This window comes from Nicotiana tabacum, chromosome 24, assembly GCF_000715075.1.
Source record: "Nicotiana tabacum cultivar K326 chromosome 24, ASM71507v2, whole genome shotgun sequence".
NCBI classification, from domain to species: domain Eukaryota; kingdom Viridiplantae; phylum Streptophyta; class Magnoliopsida; order Solanales; family Solanaceae; genus Nicotiana; species Nicotiana tabacum.
Window position 1 is genome coordinate 76,515,161 of NC_134103.1, and position 21,814 is coordinate 76,536,974.

Genomic DNA, 21,814 nt, shown 5'->3' on the forward strand with positions numbered 1-21,814 from the left:
AAAAATTAGGGTTATAAGACAATATTCACACCTATATCCAAATGAACCTATGTTTAAGCAAATTTTTCGTATAGAACAACAAATTTCAAGTTAAAAAGCTGCAACTTTGTTTGTTTTCGGATGCTGTAACAAGAAATTACTACTTTATATTATGTCCACTAATTAATAGTGTAAAGATTTTTTATACTATTCGTGCAAACAAGTTAAAATATTTTATTATTTTATTTTCTAGATTATCCTATTAGATTTGATATGAAAAGTTACTTGTTATTATATGTTAACGTACCTAAAACAACAACAACGCCTCAATCCCAAATAAGTTGGGATAAATTATCACTAACCATATATTACTCCATTAAAATTTATCTCAAGCTAATATTTATAAAATAAAAATAACAACTATAAAAATAAAAAGCAGTAGAAGTTTTTTATATTTTACACTGAAGTATGAATCTTTTTTCTGTTTCAACCATAGGATTATAATTTTATGTGTAATATTTTTATCTATCATTCCATTCTCTTGGAACACCAAGTCTAAGGACGTTTTTTCTATTTTTGTAGCGAAATTTATGAAAATACATATATTTTCTTTTATTCCAATTCTTATCTGCTTCTTTTGCTACGGTACGCAAATTTCTTACTACGCTCACATATTTATGAAACTCACATACATTCACTCACTTAACAAATCTGAGCAGCGCGAGCACCTAATTTTTGATTATATTTAAAATTTTCACCACTTTTATTTTTTTAGTATTTAAATAGTTTTAAGTTTAATTTTGATATTTTAACTTTTATATTATTTTTATTAGTAGGCTTTATTAGAGAATATGTAATATTTTTAACAAAGTCTATTACGTAGAGGGCGGAAGAATTTATTTGAATCACAGACCAAATCTAATAAAATTACTTCCTACCTTTCCTATACTATTTCTTTGTCATATCACCCACCTACTACACTATTCACGTGTCACATCTCACTCCCCTTTCACTATTCCCTTGTCACATCACCCACCTACTACACTATTCATGTGTCACTATTCCTTGTCCCATCGTTCATTTTCAACACTCCTTTTTTTTTTATTTTAATATATGTACAAAAAAAAAATGGATGATCTCTTTCCCCAGCCAAAAACGCACCAAACCTCCATTAACACCCGCCTCCAAATCAGCCTTAAACTACCCTTAAATTCCAGTCCCAAACCCAGCTAAAGACAACCCTCAAACTGTCACCCAAACACCATGTAGGGTATCATCTTTAGCCACTTGTTTGACGCCAAAAAATCAGTCAAAATTCAGCACCCTTTTAGCTACAAAAACCAACTGAAACTACCCCCAAAATATAGCAAGCAATAGTAGCAACGAATCTCACCCTGAATTCCAGCAAAAAGCAGCCCGAAATTACAGCAAAAGCTGCCCAAAAATGCAGCAAAACAGCTGCAAAACCTACCTCCATTAACGCCAATTTTCAGTTTCAAAACTGCCGCAAAAACGCAACGATTATCCCTCCAAAAACCATCTCGCAAATATCACAAAACCAGCAGGAAAAAGCCACTCTTGGTCGCTAAAATCTGAGTAAAAACAGTCCGAAAAAAGTCCCCGACGAGGTCTTGGTTCCAGGTTCCGGCGTACGGTTAGTTACGAGTTGACGATGAAGGTCTCGTTTTTTTATGGATATCTTCACTTTGAACGAGATTATGTACGAGTAGGAGATTTTTTCTTATCAATATATTTGAAAACTGTTGCATATTCAAGGTCCATTTCCATGCTCTTATTAGTATTTCCATTAAAGTTTCATGTTTTGAATTATCGGTGTGATTATGTGGTGTGTTTAACTATTGAATCAATGTGAAAGTTTGAGTGGTTTATTGCTCTCTGCTTCATCAATGACAAATGCTACTGTGTTTTGAATCAATCTTTTACTAAGTGCATATCTTGTTTAATAGTTACTCTTGTCAAGTGGGGTTCCTATGCGTTTACGTTGAGCGTGAGTATTAATCATGAATTGAAAAAGTTAAATGAGCTATTGTTTGATTTGGTAGAGATCACGTTGCAGTTTAGCAAGCTTTCACTTTATTCCATTAATTTTCTTAAGTATAGATAAAATAGAATGAATAAGTAGGATTTATTTTCTTGTCACATTATCAGACTTATACCTGGCATAATTAATACCTCTAGTAATCTTTAATAATCAATCTTACATTTTTCGTAATTCTACCCCGTAACCATTGAGGCTCACAATAATCCCAAACTTAGCAAATAATTAAACAACTTTGAATAACATAATGTGCTTTAGGTGTGGCCAATAATAAATTATCGTGATTATGGGTACGGTTTTCGTGGCATAATCATGGTACGTAATTCCAAATTCGAGTGCACGCTTGTGTAACTTGACCTTAAATGCAAAGTCATAATAAAATTATAATGTTACTTACAATATAATTTTGTCCTTCTATAATAATCAAGCAATGAAAGCGGACATAGGTAAAACATGAAAACCAATAAAATAGAGTTTATCTAAAAATAATATAAGCCAAATGTAGTCAATAAAGAGACCGTGCTAGAACCACGGGACTCGGGGAATGCCTTACACCTTTTTTCCGTTCAACAGAATTTCTTATCCGGACTTTATTTTTGCAGACCAATAATAATAGAGTCAAACCTTCCTTTGACTAGGGATTCAAATAAAAGGTGACTTGGAACACCTAAAAAATCAATTCCAAATGGCGACTCTGTAAATAAAATAATCCCTACTCAAGTTTGTCACTTTAATTGAAAAAACCCTTTAACCCACATAAATCCATAAAACATATATTCTTATTGGGGTTAGAAAAGGGGTGTGACAGCTCTGGCGACTCTGCTGGGGAAACCCCAAGAATTCGAGCTTGTACATTGACTTTATTTGGCTTTATTAATTTTTGTATATATTATGATTTATTTGGGCCTAATGTGTTACTTGTCCACTTTTTACCATTTTTTGATATTGTTGAATTGTACATATAAATTATATCCTCTCTCGCACCCCTCTGAGTCTTCTTATAGTTAGTCATGTGTGTTTGCCTATCAGCATCACAAAATTTCTGTCTTGAGATAAAGCCAGTTAGCCTACCAGCTTCTGGTGAAGGATTTAGTCACACATGCTTAGGCGGGAGATCCGTTAGCTAGCCAGTGTTGTTCTAGTACTGGTGACGCTTGACGCTCCTCGGCTCGGGTTGTCCGCCCGGGTAAGCCAGGTCGAGATACCATCTTCTTTAAGATTTGAAAAATTAGAAGAACAAGCCACAAGCAATGAATATCCCTAGTAGGCTACGCTTTATTTGCATCATGTGCATTTGACTTAGCAGCGCTCGACACAGGGGCCGAGTTTTGTTTTAGGACAGGCCTTATTGAGACCATTATGTCATGTTATGTGCTACTTGTTGCATTATTTGGGTGGCTTGCATGTCGACCGACTTTAGCATAAATCAGTTGAACGAACAAAACAAAATGATGTGGTCTAGTGCATATGGTTTTTAAAGATTAATTGTCATAAAAAAATAGTCGATTTTTACCGAACTACGCGGGTTTGATTCTCACCGGATGTGAGATACGTAGGCAAACCTCATCGGTTCCGGCCCCCACTTTCTAAAAAATCCAAAAACAATATTTATTTTTAATTGTTTCTCAAAATCCAAAAATATTTTCATTCTTTTTCAGAAGTTTTTCTTTCGAATATTGAAAAGTAAATTCAAGATTCAAAAATAATTTCTTTTTCTTTAGAAGTCTTTCTTTCATAAATTCAAAATAAAAGTCCAAAAATCCAAAAATATTTTCTTCCGTCTTTAGAAGTCTTTTTTCGGAAAAAAAAATCAAAATTCAAAAAAAAAAATATTTTTCTTCTTTAGAAGTGTTTCTTTTCAAATATTCTCAAAAAAAAAAAAAAATTGAAATCCAAAAATATTTTCTTTCTTCTTTATAAGTCTTTCTTTCGGAAATTAAAAAAATTCAAAATCTAAAAAATGAGTTGGTTTATTTAGTTTATTCCTGATCTTCCCGAACTACGCAAGATCAGATTCATGTTCCCACATGATACCTAGGCAACCCACATCAGGTTCGATCGAATGGTTTAAAAAAAACAAAAAAAAAGAGAGAAAAAAGAAAAAAAGAAAAAGAAAAAAAGAGACTATTCATTTTAACATGCTTGATGTTTTGAAATAAAATATGGTTAAAGGTGGTCGGTTGGTTTGCAATGGCGAGTCCAGGATCCCAAAGAAATAAAAGCACTTTCTCAACCGAAGGAAAGGGAACCATTATTGTTGATCCAACTAAGGTCACGAAAAGGCAAGTAGACAAGTTGGTGTTAAAAATTGAGGCAAATATTGGCTAACTTCTACCAGATTTGAGCAACAAGACATGTTCTACTTAGTTGATCTGTGATGATAGGGAGACATGAGAATTCGTCCAGGTCCTTTGGCAAATTAGTTACTGTGAAAGTTCTCATGCCGTAAGTCCTAAAATCCGATAGCCAATATGGGGAGCGGTTTAATCAAAATTCAAAATTTGAGTGTTGAATCCAAAGTAATCTAAAGGGTTAAATGTTGTAGTAATGCTGATGTGCGAATGTGTGGCTAAAATGTTGCTTAGTAACTGAAAAGTCACTCGTCTTTTAGCCATGGTAGCTTATTTTGTTTTCTTTTCTTCTTCTTTTTATCTTAGCGGACCCTGCTATCCTTTATTCAATAAAAAGCAGTCAGTCATTTTGTGTCCATTTTGTGCTTAGTTTTTTTCACGCTAATTCTAGTGACATGATACGCATGCAGAATTTTTGGGCAGATCTTAGAAAACTGATTTAGTCTTGAATTTGATAAGTTAAGAAAGAGGCACTTTTGAAGATGAATAGAGACATGAAACATTTGGAAAATAAGCATGAGCCAAGTTTACATGAAACCAAATCATTCATGCTCATGGAAGTTAAGGATCTCTACCTTTTGAATCATTGAGAAGATCGGGCTTAAGGATGATCGGACGATTTGAAGTCTGTTTAGCACTAAGAGATAGAAAGTGTTTTTCAAAAGAAGGTGTATTCCAGACAAGTTGAAATGGATCAGTTTAGTGGCAAAATATATCTTCTACATCAAGACAAAATCCAAGAAAAAGTCACCCAAATAGGCAAGGGTCATTCACTGCGAGGAAAATATTGGTCATTCACTGTGAGGAAAGTATTGCTCATGCAGCTTTACACTGAAAAAGACCCATAAAGCAACATATCCATCAATTTCGTGATCACGAAAGGATACTATGATTGGTATTCTCGAGGCTAAGAGGCCCTTTTTCTGCTACCCAAACACTTTATACCCTTTGTTACCCCTTTTGAACATGTGTTATTTTCTTTGACCACCCTCTTTTGGAATCAAGTTTAGAAAAGTCATGCCCCAAGAGTACAAACTGGGACAACTCTTAGAAAGTTCAAGTGAAAAAAAAGAAGAAGAAAAGAACAGTCAAAGGTCCATGCCCTCAAAAAATAGAAGGTGGGGCAACTTGTTTTGAAAAAAAAAAAACAAGACCAAGAAAAAAAAAGATGAAAAAATATATAGTTAGGTCAGATGTTTGAACTACGTTTGTCCTGATTCCTTAAAAAAAAGATAAGTAGGCAGCCTTACATGGTTCGGTCCAATCAAATAAGAATTCAAAAAAAAAATCAGTATCTAAAATTGGGGCATGAGTTTGTTTTAGTTTTTTTAAAGAGTCGATTCCAATAGTTGTAAGTGTACAACCCATCATATTGAGTCTACTTGGAGCCTTCATGCCATCCTTTCTTTTCAACCTTATCCAAAAACCTTCCTAATAAGACCTCTCGATAAGCCTTCAAGACTGTCAAGACAAGCATGCAATGAGCAATGGTTGTCATGCAATATAGGACATTGTCAAGTTGCTCACACAAGAAAGCAAAAGAAAAGGAAAAATAAAGAAGAAAAAATGAGAGAGTCTTACTAGTGAAAACCCTCATGGAAACTGTAAGACAATGGTAAATAGAGATAAAGAAATGAGAGAGATTTGTTGGTTAAAACCCCTCAGGGCACCACTAGTCGAAAGTGAGTCATGAGTCTGATGCAAATAATCGGCACAAAGAAGCTTGGTTTCTAAGCCCGAAGGAATGGTAAAAGGGAAAATTTGATCAGTTTAATAGATCATGTCGTTAAGTCCAAAATGCATGTCATAATCATTAAGGCTAGTTACCACGAAAAAAAAAAAGAAAAAAAAACTCTTCCTTCTTTCCTTCCCGACAGGGGCATTTCTTGTTAATATTGTTTCTTTGCATCATTGTGTCCCTTCACTCTAAGTCAGTCCTTGTCAAAACAAGCAAGAAAAGATTTCAAAATCTGCTACTAGCTTTTCAGTTGCACAAAGTAAATTTGGCCAGCACACTCAGGTGTAAAAGACCCTTGTCAGCCTACTTAGCTAAAGCAAGCAAAGATAACCTCGAGGTTAATCAGGGATTCTCTATAGTACCGAATAAGGACTATGAAGTGTGCACATCGTACAAAAGGCACTTACTAGTTGTATTCTCTCTGACAGACAAATTGCTCTAAAAGCAAAAGCCATTCAAGATATCAGAAATGGTTATCCAAGAAAAGAAATCTCTTTTTTGAGATAAGGCTGATTGAACCACAAAACACAAATGGCATTGGGAGCAAAATAATCAGGATTCATACAAAAAGTAAAGGTCCCTTGAAAGCAACAACAAAGTCTCCCAGCAGTGCAACCAACTACCAATACAGTCAGTCTTCCAAAGGATGGATGATCACAAAGCCAAGCTGCCCAAAACTCAAGGTCACAAACCGACCACCACTTTCAAAATCGACAGATTTTTCTTTGTTTGAAACAGGAACAAAGTAGTGCAAAGAAAGTGGTTCAAAAAAAAAAAAGAAAAAAAAGAAGAGAAAATGTAAAGAAGAGAAGAGCCGACAAAGGGAAGTTTCTCAAATCTTTGCCTTTATCTGTTTTGTTAGTGTGAATAAACTTTTGCCATTGCTCTTCATATTTTTCGTCCTAGGGTAATATATCCTAATCTGATGGATTTTTCTCCCAATAAAAAATCTTAGTCTGATGAATTTTTCTCCTAAGATAACAAAAAAAAAGACCTAGTCTGATGAACTTTCTCCTAGGATCGAAGTCTTAGTCTAATGAATTTTTCTCCTAAGATAAAAAAAACCTAGTCTGATGAATTTTCTCTTAGGATAAAAATCTTAGTCTGATGAATCTTTCTCCTAAGATAAGAAATCCTAGTCTGATGAATTTTCTCCTACGATAGAAATCTTAGTATGATGAATCTTTCTCCTAAAAAAAAAAAAAAAAACTAGTCTGATGAATTTTCTCTTAGGATAATAAATCTTAGTCTGATGAATCTTTCTCCTAAGATAAAACGCCCTAGTCTGATGAACTTTCTCCTAGGATTGAAGTCTTAGTGTGATGAATCTTTCTCCTAAGGTAACAAAAAAAAAACCCTAGTGTGATGAACTTTCTTCTAGGATCGAAGTCTTAGTCTGATAATTTTTCTCCTAAGATAAGAGAACCTAGTCTGGTGAATCTTTCTCATAGGATAAAAGTCTTAGTCTGATGAATTTTTCCCCTAAGATAAGAAAACCTAGTCTAATGAATCTTTCTCCTAGGATAAAAATCTTAATCTGAGGAATCTTTCTCCTAAGATAATACCTAGTATGATGAATTTTCTCCTAGGATATGAAAAAAAAGAAAAAAAAAAGAAGTCTTAGTCTGATGAACTTTCTCCTAGGATCAAAGTTTTAGTGTGATGAATCTTTTTCTTAAGATAACAAAAAAAAAATCTAGTCTGATGAACTTTCTCCTAAGATAAAAACCTAGTCTAATAAATTTTCTCCTAGGATAATTAAAAATAAGAAGAAGTCTGGATTAAAAAAAAAAGAGGTCATTTGTTCATGCCCTTAGAAAATAAGCGTTGGGGTAATTTGTTTAAAAGAATGATTTTCTCACAAAAAAAATAATAATAATGAATGGTTTTTCTCAAAAAAAAAAAATCCTTCTTGGTTCGTTAAAAAAAACACACACCAAAAAAAATCTTTCTTAGTTCGTTTTAGCATAGGGTATATAATTACTTAGTCTCGTTTTTTAACATAGAGTCTCCACTCCCTAGTTGATTTTATTTTAGACATATGGTCTCCACTCCCTAGTAGAAGTTTTTTAAGACATATGGTCTCCACTCCCTAGTAGAAGTTTTTAGACATATGGTCTCCACTCCCTAGTCGTTTTTCCAACATAGGGTCTCCACTCCCTAGTTGATTTTATTTTAGATATAAGGTCTCTACTCCCTAGTCATTTTTCCAACACAGAGTCTACATTCCCTAGTTGCTTTTCCAACATAGGGTCTCCACTCCCTAGTTGATTTTTTTAGACATAGGGTCTCCACTCCTTAGTTTCTTTTCCAACATAAGGTCTCCACTCCCTAGTTGATTTCACTTTAGACATAGGGTCTCCACTCCCTATCCTCCTTGCCAGTATATGGTACACCACTCCCTAACTGATTTTTCCAACTGAAGGTACACCAATCCTTAGTTGAGACATCTTTTGGACAATAAAGTAACGTCATCCAAAAAAACAAAACACAAAAACAAGAAAATAAATCATCATGATCTTTTCAGGGTACACCATTCCCGACCTTTTATTGCTTTCAATAAAGTAATAGTTTAGAATTTTGTTATAATAAATCATAAAATATTTCTAGCGAAAACTGGGGCAGAAAAATTTCGTTCGTTTGTTTGTTTTGATGTCTAAACAGGTTTTCCCTCGAGGCATAGGGTTTGAGGTGACCAAAAAAAAAAAGTCTCAATCCAAAATAAAGAAAAGAAAAGAAGTGAACCCAAAGTGTGTAAGTGGAAGCCATAAACTCCGCATGTCCCGTCTTGATCCGAAGAAGCCGAAGAAGAATGAATTAGCACTTGCAGCTAGCAAGCATCGAGGTTCAGATCAGAGTCTACATGAAGAACCAGCCAAGACTCAAGATCAAGCTTCAAAAGACTCATAGATAGGAATCTCGTAACTCATAGCTGATAGGCTTGTTTAGTTTCTTTTTATTTTGATTTTGATGTAATAACAAGACCACGGACCGGAGCCTCGACGGAACCTCACTCGACTCTCGAACTCATCACTCAATACTTTAACCCACTTGAACTACACGCGACTTGATTCCCTTATAACTCGGGATATGTAGGTTGTCCAAAACCAGGACTCGGTTGCACTCTTGCACTCTCTTATCTTTTCTTTGTTTCTTCCTTTTTGAATAGTGGTATTGTCACGACCCCAAATTTCCTCCATAGGAGGTCGTGATGGTACCTAGTCTCTAAGACTAGGTAAGCCTATCAATGCGGAATAATCATAAATATCTGAAAATAAACAAACTACAATTCAAATGATTACAACTCCTAAAACCCGGTAGAAATAAGTCACAATCTTCTAAGAATCTGCTCTCAATATCTCTATATGTCAAGGTCTAAATAAAATATAAGGAAGCAACATAAAATGATAGAAGGGGACTCCAGAGTCTGCGGACGCTGGCAGATATACCTCAAAGTCTCCGTGCGCAAGTAATTCACTGACGTCTAGGCTGGTAAAATGTACCTGGATCTGCACAAAAAGATATGCAGAAGTGTAGTATGAGTACACCACAGCGGTACCCAGTAAGTGCCAAGCCTAACCTCGGTAGAGTAGTGACGAGGTCAGGTGAGGCCCTACTGGAATATAATAATGGCATGGTAAAATATTTATCAATATAGTAAAATAAAATGACATTGAAAATGAATCAAATAGTATGTCACATTTAATGACACCAAATAATTGCAAATAATATCTCGTGGAATCAAAACAGAATTTCCTTCAACTTTATGAAAATCACAACAATTAATCGAAAGCAACTATGGCCATAAATCAATATCAATAAGGGCACTACCGAGGTACCGCCTCGTAGTTACAAATTATAAATAATTTCACAATATCTCATTTCCTTATACCACTGCGGGAGCCTTCACAATTTATTTAAAGAAAGTATTTTTTTCACGAAATAGCATCCCGCGTTTTAGCCACCCTTATCACACCGCATGACTTCTAGTAGTCACCCCTACTAGCCACGCGTATCAAGCCACCTTTATCTCACCACATGTATTTCAACACCCAGACCTTATCCAAAAAAAAAAATCTTACGAAAATATTCAAGAATAAATAATTCAGGAAAATAATATTTCAAATTTTTAATACGTTGCTTCAATATCAAATTTAAAAATGTCAAATACTTCATATTAATAATATTTAATTTAAAAAAAATCAACCATCAAATAATGCACATCATAAAAGAAATCAAGTTTCAATTAAACAGGTAAAACAATTAGCAGGAAAAAGGTAAACAAATCTAAAATATATATATCACAAATCAATGATGAAGAATATAACAAGATAAAATAATTTAATAACTGCGCAACAATGATCTACACAATTTAAAAATATAATCTTTCACATTTAGCACGTGTACACACTCGTCACCTCGTGTACATGACTTTCAACACATTTCAATAATCACATTAATATCAATTCTAGGGAAAATATCTCCCACACAAGGTTAGACAAGTCACTTACCTCGACTTGCTCCAATTTAATCAAGTATTATGCTTTTTTCTCGATTTTTCCGACTTCGATTGACTCGTATCTAGTCATAATTGATTCGATACAGTCAACAAAAATTATAGTAATCAATTTCATAAGAAAATATTATATTTTTCCATAAAATTCGAAATTAGCTCAAAAATGGCCCGTGGGGCCCATGTCTCGAAATCCGATAAAAGTTCCGAAATATGAACGTCCATTCAACCACGAGTCTAACCATACCAAAATGAATAAATTCCGATAACGATTCGACCCTCAAATCCTCAAATCTATCCAAGAGGATTTTCAAATTTTTCCAACTTAAATCACCAATTAAATGTTAAAAACAGTGATGGATTCGGGTAATCTAACCAAGATTGAGTTAAGAACACTTATCCCAATATTTTTCCTTAAAGATATATGAAAAATCGCCTCTGCTCAAGCTCCAAGTTGTTAAAAATGGCGAATGGGACGAAACCCCCCTGTTTTTTATAACTTACGGATCTGTCCAGGCTGACCTCGATCGTGGAGTCCGATCCCGGACCTCGATCATGAGAGTCCGATCCTGGACCTCGATCATGGGAGTCCGATCATGGGGAGTCCGATCATAGCCCTCGACCATGGGGCTCGATCACAGCCGTCGATCCTGGCTATCGATCATGGCTTCGATCCTTATGGCCTTCGATCACTGGCCTTGGTCATAACCCTCGATCCTGGGCCTTCGATCAGTGGCCTTCGATCATGGATCTCGAGCCTGCCTTCGATCCTCGGATCGATTTCTGGGGGCTCGATTGCACAGCGGAAGAGAATTTGCAGCAGCTTTTGCAGCAGCTGTTTATGTCCCATTTTTGATCCGTTAACCATCCGAACTCACCCGAGGCCCTCCGGACCTCAACCCAATACAACAACAAGTCCTAAAATATCATACGAACTTATTTGAAACCTCAAATCACATCAAACAACGCTAAAATCACGAATCACACATAGATTCGAGCCTAGTGAATTTTGAAACTTTCAATTTCTACAAACAACACCGGAACCTATCAAATCAAGTCCGATTGACCTCAAATTTTTCACGCAAGTCATAAATGACATAACGGAGCTATGTAAATTTTCAGAATCAGATTTTGACCCCGATATCAAAAAGTCAACCCTTCGGTCAAACTTCCTAAAAATTCAACTTTCGGCATTTCAAGGCTAATTCCACTACGGACTTCCAAATAAAATTCCGATCACGCTCCTAAGTCCAAAATTACCATACGGAGCTGTTGGAATCATCAAAATTCTATTCCGGGGTCATTTGCACATAATTCGACATCCGGTCACTATTTGAACTTAAACTTTAAATTTTTCGTTAAAATTCCATATCTCGAGCTAGAGACTTCGGAATTTGATTCTGGGCATATGCCCAAGTTCAAAATCACGATACGGACCTACTGGAACTGTCAAAACACTGATCCGAGTCTGTTCGCTCAAAATGTTGCCCAAAGTCAACTCGGTTGAGTTTTAAAGCTCTAATTCACATTTTAATCCATTTTTCACATAAAGACTTTCCGAAAAATTACACAGACTGCACACGCAAAGTCGAGGAATGATAAATAGTGATTTTCGAGGTCTTAGAACACATAATTAATTATTAAATTTAAAGATAACATTTTGGGTCATCACATTCTCCACCTCTAAAATAAACGTTCATCCTCGAACGGAGTTAGAAAAAGTACCTGAGCTGGTGAATAAGTGTGGATAACAGCTGCGTATATCATGCTCGGCCTCCCAAGTTGCCTCCTCGACCGGATGACCCCTCCACTGAACCTTCACGGAAGCAATGTTCTTTGACCTCAGCTTTTGAACCTGCCTATCTAAAATAGCCATTGGTTCCTCAACATAAGATAGATCCTTGTCCAACTGAACCGAACTGAAGTCTAACACATGAGATGGATCGATGTGATATTTTCGAAGCATAGAAACATGGAATACCGGATGAACCACAGAAAGACTAGGTGGTAGTGCAAGTCTGTAAGCCACCTCTCCAACTCTCTCAAGAATCTCAAAAGGCCCAATATACCTAGGGCTCAACTTGCCCTTCTTCCCGAACCTCATCACACCCTTCATAGGCAAAACCCGGAGCAATACCCGCTCACCAACCATGAATGCAACATCACGAACCTTCCGATCCGCATAACTCTTCTGTCTAGATTGGGCTGTACGAAGTTGATCCTGAATCATCTTAACCTTTTCCAGGGCATCCTGAACCAAGTTTGTACCCAATAGTCTAGCCTCGCCCGGTTCGAACCAACCCACTGGAGACCGGCACCGCCTACCATACAAGGCCTCATACGGAGCCATCTGAATGCTTGACTGGTAATTGTTGTTGTAAGCAAACTCCGCAAGCGGTAAGAACTGATCCCAAGTACCCCTAAAATCTATCACACATGCCCGAAGCATATCTTCTAGTATCTGAATAGTGCGTTCGGACTGCCCGTCTGTCTGAGGGTGAAATGCTGTACTCAACTCTACCCGAGTACCCAACTCACGTTGTACTGCCCTCCAAAACCGTGAGGTAAATTGTGTACCTCGGTCAGAGATGATAGATACCGGTACACCGTGAAGTCTGACAATCTCGCGAATATATACCTGAGCCAGCTGCTCTGAAGAGTAAGTAGTAATCACAGGAATGAAATGAGCTGATTTGGTCAGCCTATCCACAATCACCCAAACTGCATCAAACTTCCGCTGAGTCCGTGGGATCCCAACAACGAAATCCAAAGTGATCCGCTCCCATTTCCATTCTGGAATCTCTAACTTCTGAAGTAATCCACCCGATCGCTGATGCTCATATTTCACCTGTTGACAATTTAGACACCAAGATACATAACCCACTATGTCTTTCTTCATTCGCCTCCACCAATAGTGTTGTCTCAAATCCTGATACATCTTTGCAGCACCCGAATGAATGGAGCACCGCAAACTGTGAGCCTCCTGGAGAATCAACTCACGCAAGCTATCCACATTAGGCACACATAGCCTGCCCTGCATCCGTAATACATCGCCATCTCCAATAGTGACTTTCTTGGCATCACCATGCTGAACTGTATCCTTAAGGACAAGCAGATGGGGGTCATCCTGCTGGCGTTCCCTGATACGATCATAAAGAGAAGACTGAGAAACCACATAAGCTAAAACTCGACTCGGCTCGGAAACATCTAATCTAACAAACTGGTTAGCCAAGGCCTGAACATCCAAGGCCAAAGGCCTCTCTACTACCGATAAATATGCTAAGCTGCCCAAACTCTCCGCCTTACGACTCAAGGCATCGGCCACCACATTGGCCTTCCCAAGATGATAGAGAATGGTGATATCATAATTCTTAAGCAACTCCAACTACCTCCGCTTCCGCAAGTTAAGATCCTTCTGTTTAAACAGATGCTGTAGACTCCGGTGATCGATGTAGATCTCACAATGGACACCGTACAAATAATGCCGCCAAATTTTTAAGGCATGAACAATAGCTGCTAACTCCAGGACTTTTACAGGATAATTCTTCTCATGCACCTTTAACTGTCTGGATGCGTAGGCAATCACCCTACCGTCTTGCATCAACACTGCGCCGAGACCAATACGCAATGCGTCACAATACACAGTATAAGGTCCTGTACCTATAGGTAATACCAATACTGGGGATGTAGTCAAAGCTGTCTTGAGCTTTTGGAAGCTCTCCTCACATTCCTCGGTCCACCTGAACGGAGCACCCTTCTGGGTCAATTTGGTCATAGATGCAGCAATAGAAGAGAAACCCTTTACAAATCGGCGATAATACCCAGCCAAACCAAGGAAACTCCAAATTTTCGTAACTGAGGACGGTCTGGACCAACTCTGCACTACTTCAATCTTCTTTGGATCTACCTTGATCCTCTCGCATGAAACTATATGACCCAAAAATTCCACTGAATCAAGCTAGAATTCACACTTTGAAAATTTTGCATATAACTTCCTTTCTCTCAAAATCTGAAGCACAGTCCTCAGCTGTTGTTCATGATCTTCCCGACTTCGGGAATACACCAGAATATCGTCAATAAATACAATGACAAAGAAATCAAGATAGGGTTGAAATACACTATTCATTAAGTGCATAAATGTTGCTGGGGCGTTGGTCAGCCCAAAAGACATCACAAGGAACTCGTAATGACCGTACCGAGTCCTGAAAGCAGTCTTCGGAATATCTGGCTCCCGAATCTTCAACTGATGATAGCCTGAACGCAAGTCAATTTTTGAGAATACCCTGGCACCCTGAAGCTGATCAAATAAGTCATCAATACGTGGCAATGGATACCTGTTCTTCACTGTAACCTTGTTCAACTGGCGATAATCAATACACATCCGCATAAAACCATCCTTCTTCTTTACAAATAAGACAGGAGTATCCCACGGCGATACACTAGGCCGAATGAAACCCTTATCAAGTAATTTCTGTAACTGTTCTTTTAATTCTTTCAACTCTGCTGGGGCCACACGGTATGGTGGAATAGAAATGGGCTGAGTACCCGGTAATAGATCAATACCAAAATCAATATCCCTGTCGGGTGGCATACCCGGAAGATCTGCTGGAAATACATCAGGAAAATCCCTTACTGCAGGAACTGACTCTACAGTAGGAGTATCAATACTAACATCTCTCACATAGGCTAGATACGCATCATACCCCTTCTCAATCATTCGTTGAGATTTAAGAAATGAAACAACCCTGCTAGGAACTTGATCTGAGGTACATCTCCACTCTAGCTGCGGTAAACCCGGCATAGCCAATGTCACCGTCTTGGCGTAACAATCAAGAATAGCGTGATAGGGAGATAACCAGTCCCTGCCCAAAATAATATCGAAATCCACCATACTGAGCAATAATAAATCAGCTCTGGTCTCAAAACCACTGATAACAATTAAACACGACCGATACACACGATCCACAATAATGGATTCACCCACGGGTGTAGATACATAAATAGAAGAACTCAAGTAATCATGTGATACGCCCAAATACGGGGCAAAATAAGATGACACATAAGAATAAGTGGAGCCTGGATTAAAAAAAACTGATGCATCTCTATGACAGACCGGAATAACACATGTGATAACAGAATCGGATGCAACGGCATCTGTCCTAGCAGGAAGGGCATAATATCTGGCCTGGCCTCCCCCTCTAGGGCGACCTCTACCTGTCCGACTTCCACCTCAAGCTGGCTGTGCAGGTGGAGTGGAAACTGGTGCAGTAATCATGGCCTGAGAAGCTTGAGGACCCTGTGGAATAGGTGGGGCCTGAGAAATTTGTGGAGGTGCACCCCTCCTAAATCTGGGGCAATCTCTCATAATATGACGAGTGTCACCACACTCAAAACAAGCCCTCGGAGGACGTGACTATTGAGACTGGCTCGGGCCTGATCGACTAGACTGTCTGCTGAAAGCACCCCATACAGGAGGTACAGAAGACACTGGTGGTGCATAATATGGAACCTGTGGTCTGGGAGTAGTCGGAATACCACTAGAAGCTAGAAGTGCTGAATTAATAGGATGGCTCACATAACCTCTACCATGACGGGTTGCAACTGGGGCACGAGAATTATTATATATTCCAGAACCTCAGGGTCTCTTTGCTTCCCTCTCTTCCCTCTCCCGAGTCCGCATACCTTCCAATCTTCTAGCAATTGACACCACCTATTGGTATGTGATGTCCATCTCTATCTGTCGGGCCATACTGTATCTGATACAAGGGTGAAGACCCTCAATAAATCTGCGAACCCGTTCTCGAACAGTAGCAACTAAGGCTGGTGCATGCCTAGCGAAATCACTGAATCGGACAGCATACTCTGACACAATCATAGAACCCTGGCGCAACTGCTCAAACTCTGCGCGCCATGCATCCCTAAGACTCTGAGGAACATACTCCCTTAAGAACATATCCGAAAATTGAGTCCAAGTGAGTGAAAATGCCTCAGCGGGACTATCCAACTCATATGCCCACCACCACTGGTAGGCTGCTCCTCTAAACTGGAATGCAGTGAAAGAAAACCCACTGGAATCCACAATACCCATAGTACGAAGGATACAGTAACATTCCTCCAGAAAATCCTGAGCATCCTCTGAAACTAAACCGCTGAAAGTGGGACGGTGGTACTTCTTATACCTCTCGAGTCTGAGCTGTTCCCCCTCTGAAACTGCTTTCCTAATATCAGGCCGAACTGGGACAACTGGTTGCACTGTTATAACCTCTGGGGCATGGTCAACTTGGGCACGTGGCTCTGGAGTACGGGCGGCGGGAGTCTGCGCTCCTCCCCCAGCCTGAGATATGGCAGGAGCAAGTGGATATAATCCTGCCTGAGCTAAAATGCCAAACATGCTCAAAACCTGGGCAAGAGTCTCCTGAAGTGCAGGAGTAGTAACAGGCGTCTCAGGTGCCTGCTCTCCAACTGGAGCTACTGGTGGCTCTGGTGCAGCAGTTCGTGCAGGTGCTCTGGCTGCACCACGTGGTCTTCCTCGGCTTCTGGCTCGGCCTCTGCCCCGACCCCGGCCTCTTGCGGCTCCAACAGGGGGCGCGGGTGTTTGATCATCAGATCCAGTCGTGCATGTCCTCACCATCTGTGAGAGAATAGAAAGGCAATTGTTTAAAATTTTGAAGTCAACAAATACGCACGATAAGGAATCAAAGAAGTGAATATTTTCTAACAGTTCCATAGCCTCTCGAAGATAAGTACAGACGTCTCCGTACCGATCCGCAAGACTCTACTAAACCTGCTTGTGACTCATGACACCTATGAACCTAGAGCTCTGATACCAACTTGTCACGACCCCAAATTCCCTCTGTAGGAGGTCGTGATGGCACCTAGTCTCTAAGACTAGGTAAGCCTATCAATGCGGAATAATCATAAATATCTGAAAATAAATAAACTACAATTCAAATGATTACAACTCCCAAAACCCGGTAGAAATAAGTCACAAGCTTCTAAGAATTTATTCTCAATGTCTCTATATGTCAAGGTCTAAATAAAATATAAGGAAGCAACATAAAATGATAGAAGGGGACTCCGAAGTCTGCGGACGCTGGCAGATATACCTCGAAGTCTCCGTGCGCAGGTAACTCACTGACGTCTAGGCTGGTAAAATGTACCTGGATCTGCACAAAAAGATATGCAGAAGTGTAGTATGAGTACACCACAGCGGTACCCAGTAAGTGCCAAGCCTAACCTCGGTAGAGTAGTGACGAGGTCAGGTGAGGCCCTACTGGAATATAATAATGGCATGGTAAAATATTTATCAATATAGTAAAATAAAATGACATTGGAAATGAATCAAATAATATGTCACATTTAATGACACCAAATAATTGCAAATAATATCTCGTGGAATCAAAACAGAATTTCCTTCAACTTTATGAAAATCACAAAAATTAATCGAAAGAAACTATAGCCATAAATCAATATCAACAAGGGCACTACCGAGGTACCGCTTCGTAGTCCCAAATTATAAATAATTTCACAATATCTCATTTCCTTATACCACTACGAGAGCCTTCACAATTTATTTAAAGAAAGTATTTTTTTTCCGAAATAGCATCCCGCGTTTTAGCCACCCTTATCACACCGCATGACTTCTAGTAGTTACCCCCACTAGCTACCGTATCAAGCCACCCTTATCTCACCGTATGCGTTTCAACACCCAGACCTTATACCACCGCATGCGTATCAATTTCATAATATATCACAATTTGCACCTCAAGTGCCCAATATTTCAATTTTCCACAAAAACTCAACAACAATATTTTTCAACGATCGTGGAGTCCGATCCTAGACCTCGATCATGAGAGTCCGATCCTGGGCCTCGATCATGGGGAGTCCGATCATGGGGAGTTCGATCTTGGCCCTCGACCCTGGGGCTCGATCACAGCCGTCGATCCTGGCTATCGATCATGGCTTCGATCCTTATGGCCTTCGATCACTGGCCTTGGTCATAACCCTCGATCCTGGGCCTTCGATCAGTGGCCTTCGATCATGGATCTCGAGCCTGCCTTCGATCCTCGGCTCGATTTCTGGGGGCTCGATTGCACAGCAGAAGAGAATTTGCAGCAGCTTTTTGAGTCCTATTTTTGATCCGTTAACCATCCGAAACTCACCCGAGGCCCTCGGAACCTCAACCCAATACACCAACAAGTCCTAAAATATCATACGAACTTATTTGAAATCTCAAATCACATCAAACAAAAACTAAAATCACGAATCACACATAGATTCGAGCCTAATGAATTTTGAAACTTTCAATTTCTACAAACAACACCGGAACCTAACAAATCAAGTCCAATTGACCTCAAATTTTGCACGCAAGTCATAAATGACATAACGGAGCTATGAAAATTTTCAGAATTGGATTTCGACCCCGATATCAAAAAGTTAACCCCTCGGTCAAACTTCCTAAAAATACAACTTTCGGCATTTCAAGCTAATTCCACTACGGATTTCGAAATAAAATTCCGATCACACTCCTAAGTCCAAAATCACCATACGGAACTGTTGGAATCATCATAATTTTATTCCGGGGTCATTTGCATATAATTCGACATCCGGTCAATATTTGAACTTAAACTTTAAATTTTTCGTCAAAATTCTATATCTCGGGCTAGAGACTTCGGAATTTGATTCCGGGCATACGCCCAGGTTCCAAATCACGATACGGACCTACCGGAATTGTCAAAAAACTGATCCAAGTCCGTTCGCTCAAAATGTTGACCAAAGTCAACTCAATTGAGTTTTAAAGCTCTAATTCACATTTTAATCTATTTTTCACATAAAGACTTTTCCAAAAATTATACGGTCTGCGCACGCAAGTCGAGGAATGATAAATATTACTTTTCGATTTATTAGAATATATAATTAATTATTAAATTTATAGATGACATTTTAGGTCATCAAAGGTATGGTCAAAAATTAATCATACGGCTCACTTTGTCTTTGCCTGAAAATTCTTCATGTTTCCAAGCAAAGAGGGGCATGCTGTGAGCACCTAATTTTTGACTATATTTAAAATTTTTACCACTTTTAGTTTTTATTATTTAAATAGTTTTAAATTTAACTTTGATATTTTAACTTTTATATTATTTTTATTAGTAGGCTTTATTAGAGAATATGTAATATTTTTAATAAAGTCTATTACGTAGAGGGCGGAAGAATTTATTTGAATCACAAACCAAATCTAATAAAATTAGTTTCTACCTTCCCTACACTATATCCTTGTCCCATCACCCACCTACTACACTATTCACGTGTCACATCTCACTCCCTTTCACTTTTTTCTTGTCATATCACCCGCCTACTACACATTCAGGTGTCACTATTCTTTGTCCCATCGTTCATTTTCAACACTCCTCCTCTTATCTTTTTTTAATATATGTACACACACAAAAAAGAAAAAAAAATGGATGACCTCCTTCCCCAGCAAAAAACGCATCAAACCTCCATTAACACCCACCTCCAAATCAGCCTTAAACTACCCTTAAATTCCAGCCCCAAACCCAGCTGAAGACAACCCCCAAACTGCCACCCAAACACCATGTAGGGCATCATCTTTAGCCACTTGTTTGACGTCCAAAAATCAGTCAAAATCCAGCACTCTTTTAGCTACAAAAACCAACTGAAACTACCCCCAAAATATAGCAAACAATAGCAATGAATCTCACCCTGAATTCCAGCAAAAAGCAGCTCGAAATTACAACAAAAGCTGCCCAAAAATGCAGCAAAACAGCTGTAAAATCTACCTCTATTAACGCCAATTTTCAGCTTCAAAACTGCCACAAAAACGCAGCGATTATCCCTCCAAAAACCAGCTCGCAAACATCACAAAACCAACAGGAAAAAGCCACTCTTGGTCGCTAAAATCTGAGTGAAAACAGTTCGGAAAAAGTCCCCGACGAGGTCTTGGTTCGAGGTTCTGGCGTACGGATAGTTACGAGTTGACGACGAAGGTCTTGTTTTTTATTTATGGATCTCTTCACTTTGAACGAGATTATGTACGAGTAGGAGATTTTTTTTTATCAATATATTTGAAAACCGTTGCATATTCAAGGTCCGTTTCCATGCTCTTATCAGTATTTTCATTAAAGTTTCATGTTTTGAATTATCGGTATGATTATGTGGTGTGTTTAACTGTTGAATCAATGTGAAAGTTTGAGTGGTTTATTGCTCTCTGCTTCATCAACGACAAATACTACTGTGTTTTGAATCAATCTTTTACTAAGTGCATATCTTGTTTAATAGTTACTCTTGTCAAGTGGGGTTCCTATAGCTTTATGTTGGGCGTGAGTATTAATCATGAATTGGAAAAGTCAAATGAATTATTGTTTGATTTGGTAGAGATCACATTGGAGTTTAGCAAGCTTTCACTTTATTCCATTAATTTTCTTAAATATAGATAAAATAGAATGAATAAGTAGGATTTATTTCTTGTCATATTATCAGACTTATACCCGACATAATTGATACCTCTAGTAATCTTTAATAATCAATCTTACCTTTTCCGTAATTCTACCCCATAACCTTTGAGCCTAACAATAATGTCAAACTTAGCAAATAATTAAACAACTTTGAATAACGTAATGTGCTTTAGGTGTGGCCAATAATAAATTATCGTGACTATGGGTATGATTTTCGTGGCATAATCATGATACGTAATTCCAAATTCGAGTGCACGCTTTTGTAACTTGACCTTAAATGCAAAGTCATAATAAAATTATAATATTACTTACAATGTAATTTTGTCCTTCTATAATAATCAAGCAATAAAAGCGGACATAGGTAAAACATGAAAACTAATAAAATACAGTTTATCCAAAAATAATATAAGCCAAATGTAGTCAATAAAGCGACCGTGCTAGAACTACGGGACTCGGGGAATGCCTTACACCTTCTTTCCGGTCAACAGAATTCCTTATCCGGACTTTATTTTCGCAGACCAATAATAATAGAGTCAAATAAAAGGTGAATTGGAACACCTAAAAAATTAATTTCAAGTTGCGACTCTGTAAATAAAATAATCCCTACTCAAGTTTGTCACTTTAATTGAAAAAACCCTTTAACCCACAAAAATTCATAAAACACATATTCTTATTGGGGATAGAAAAGGGGTGTGACAAGGA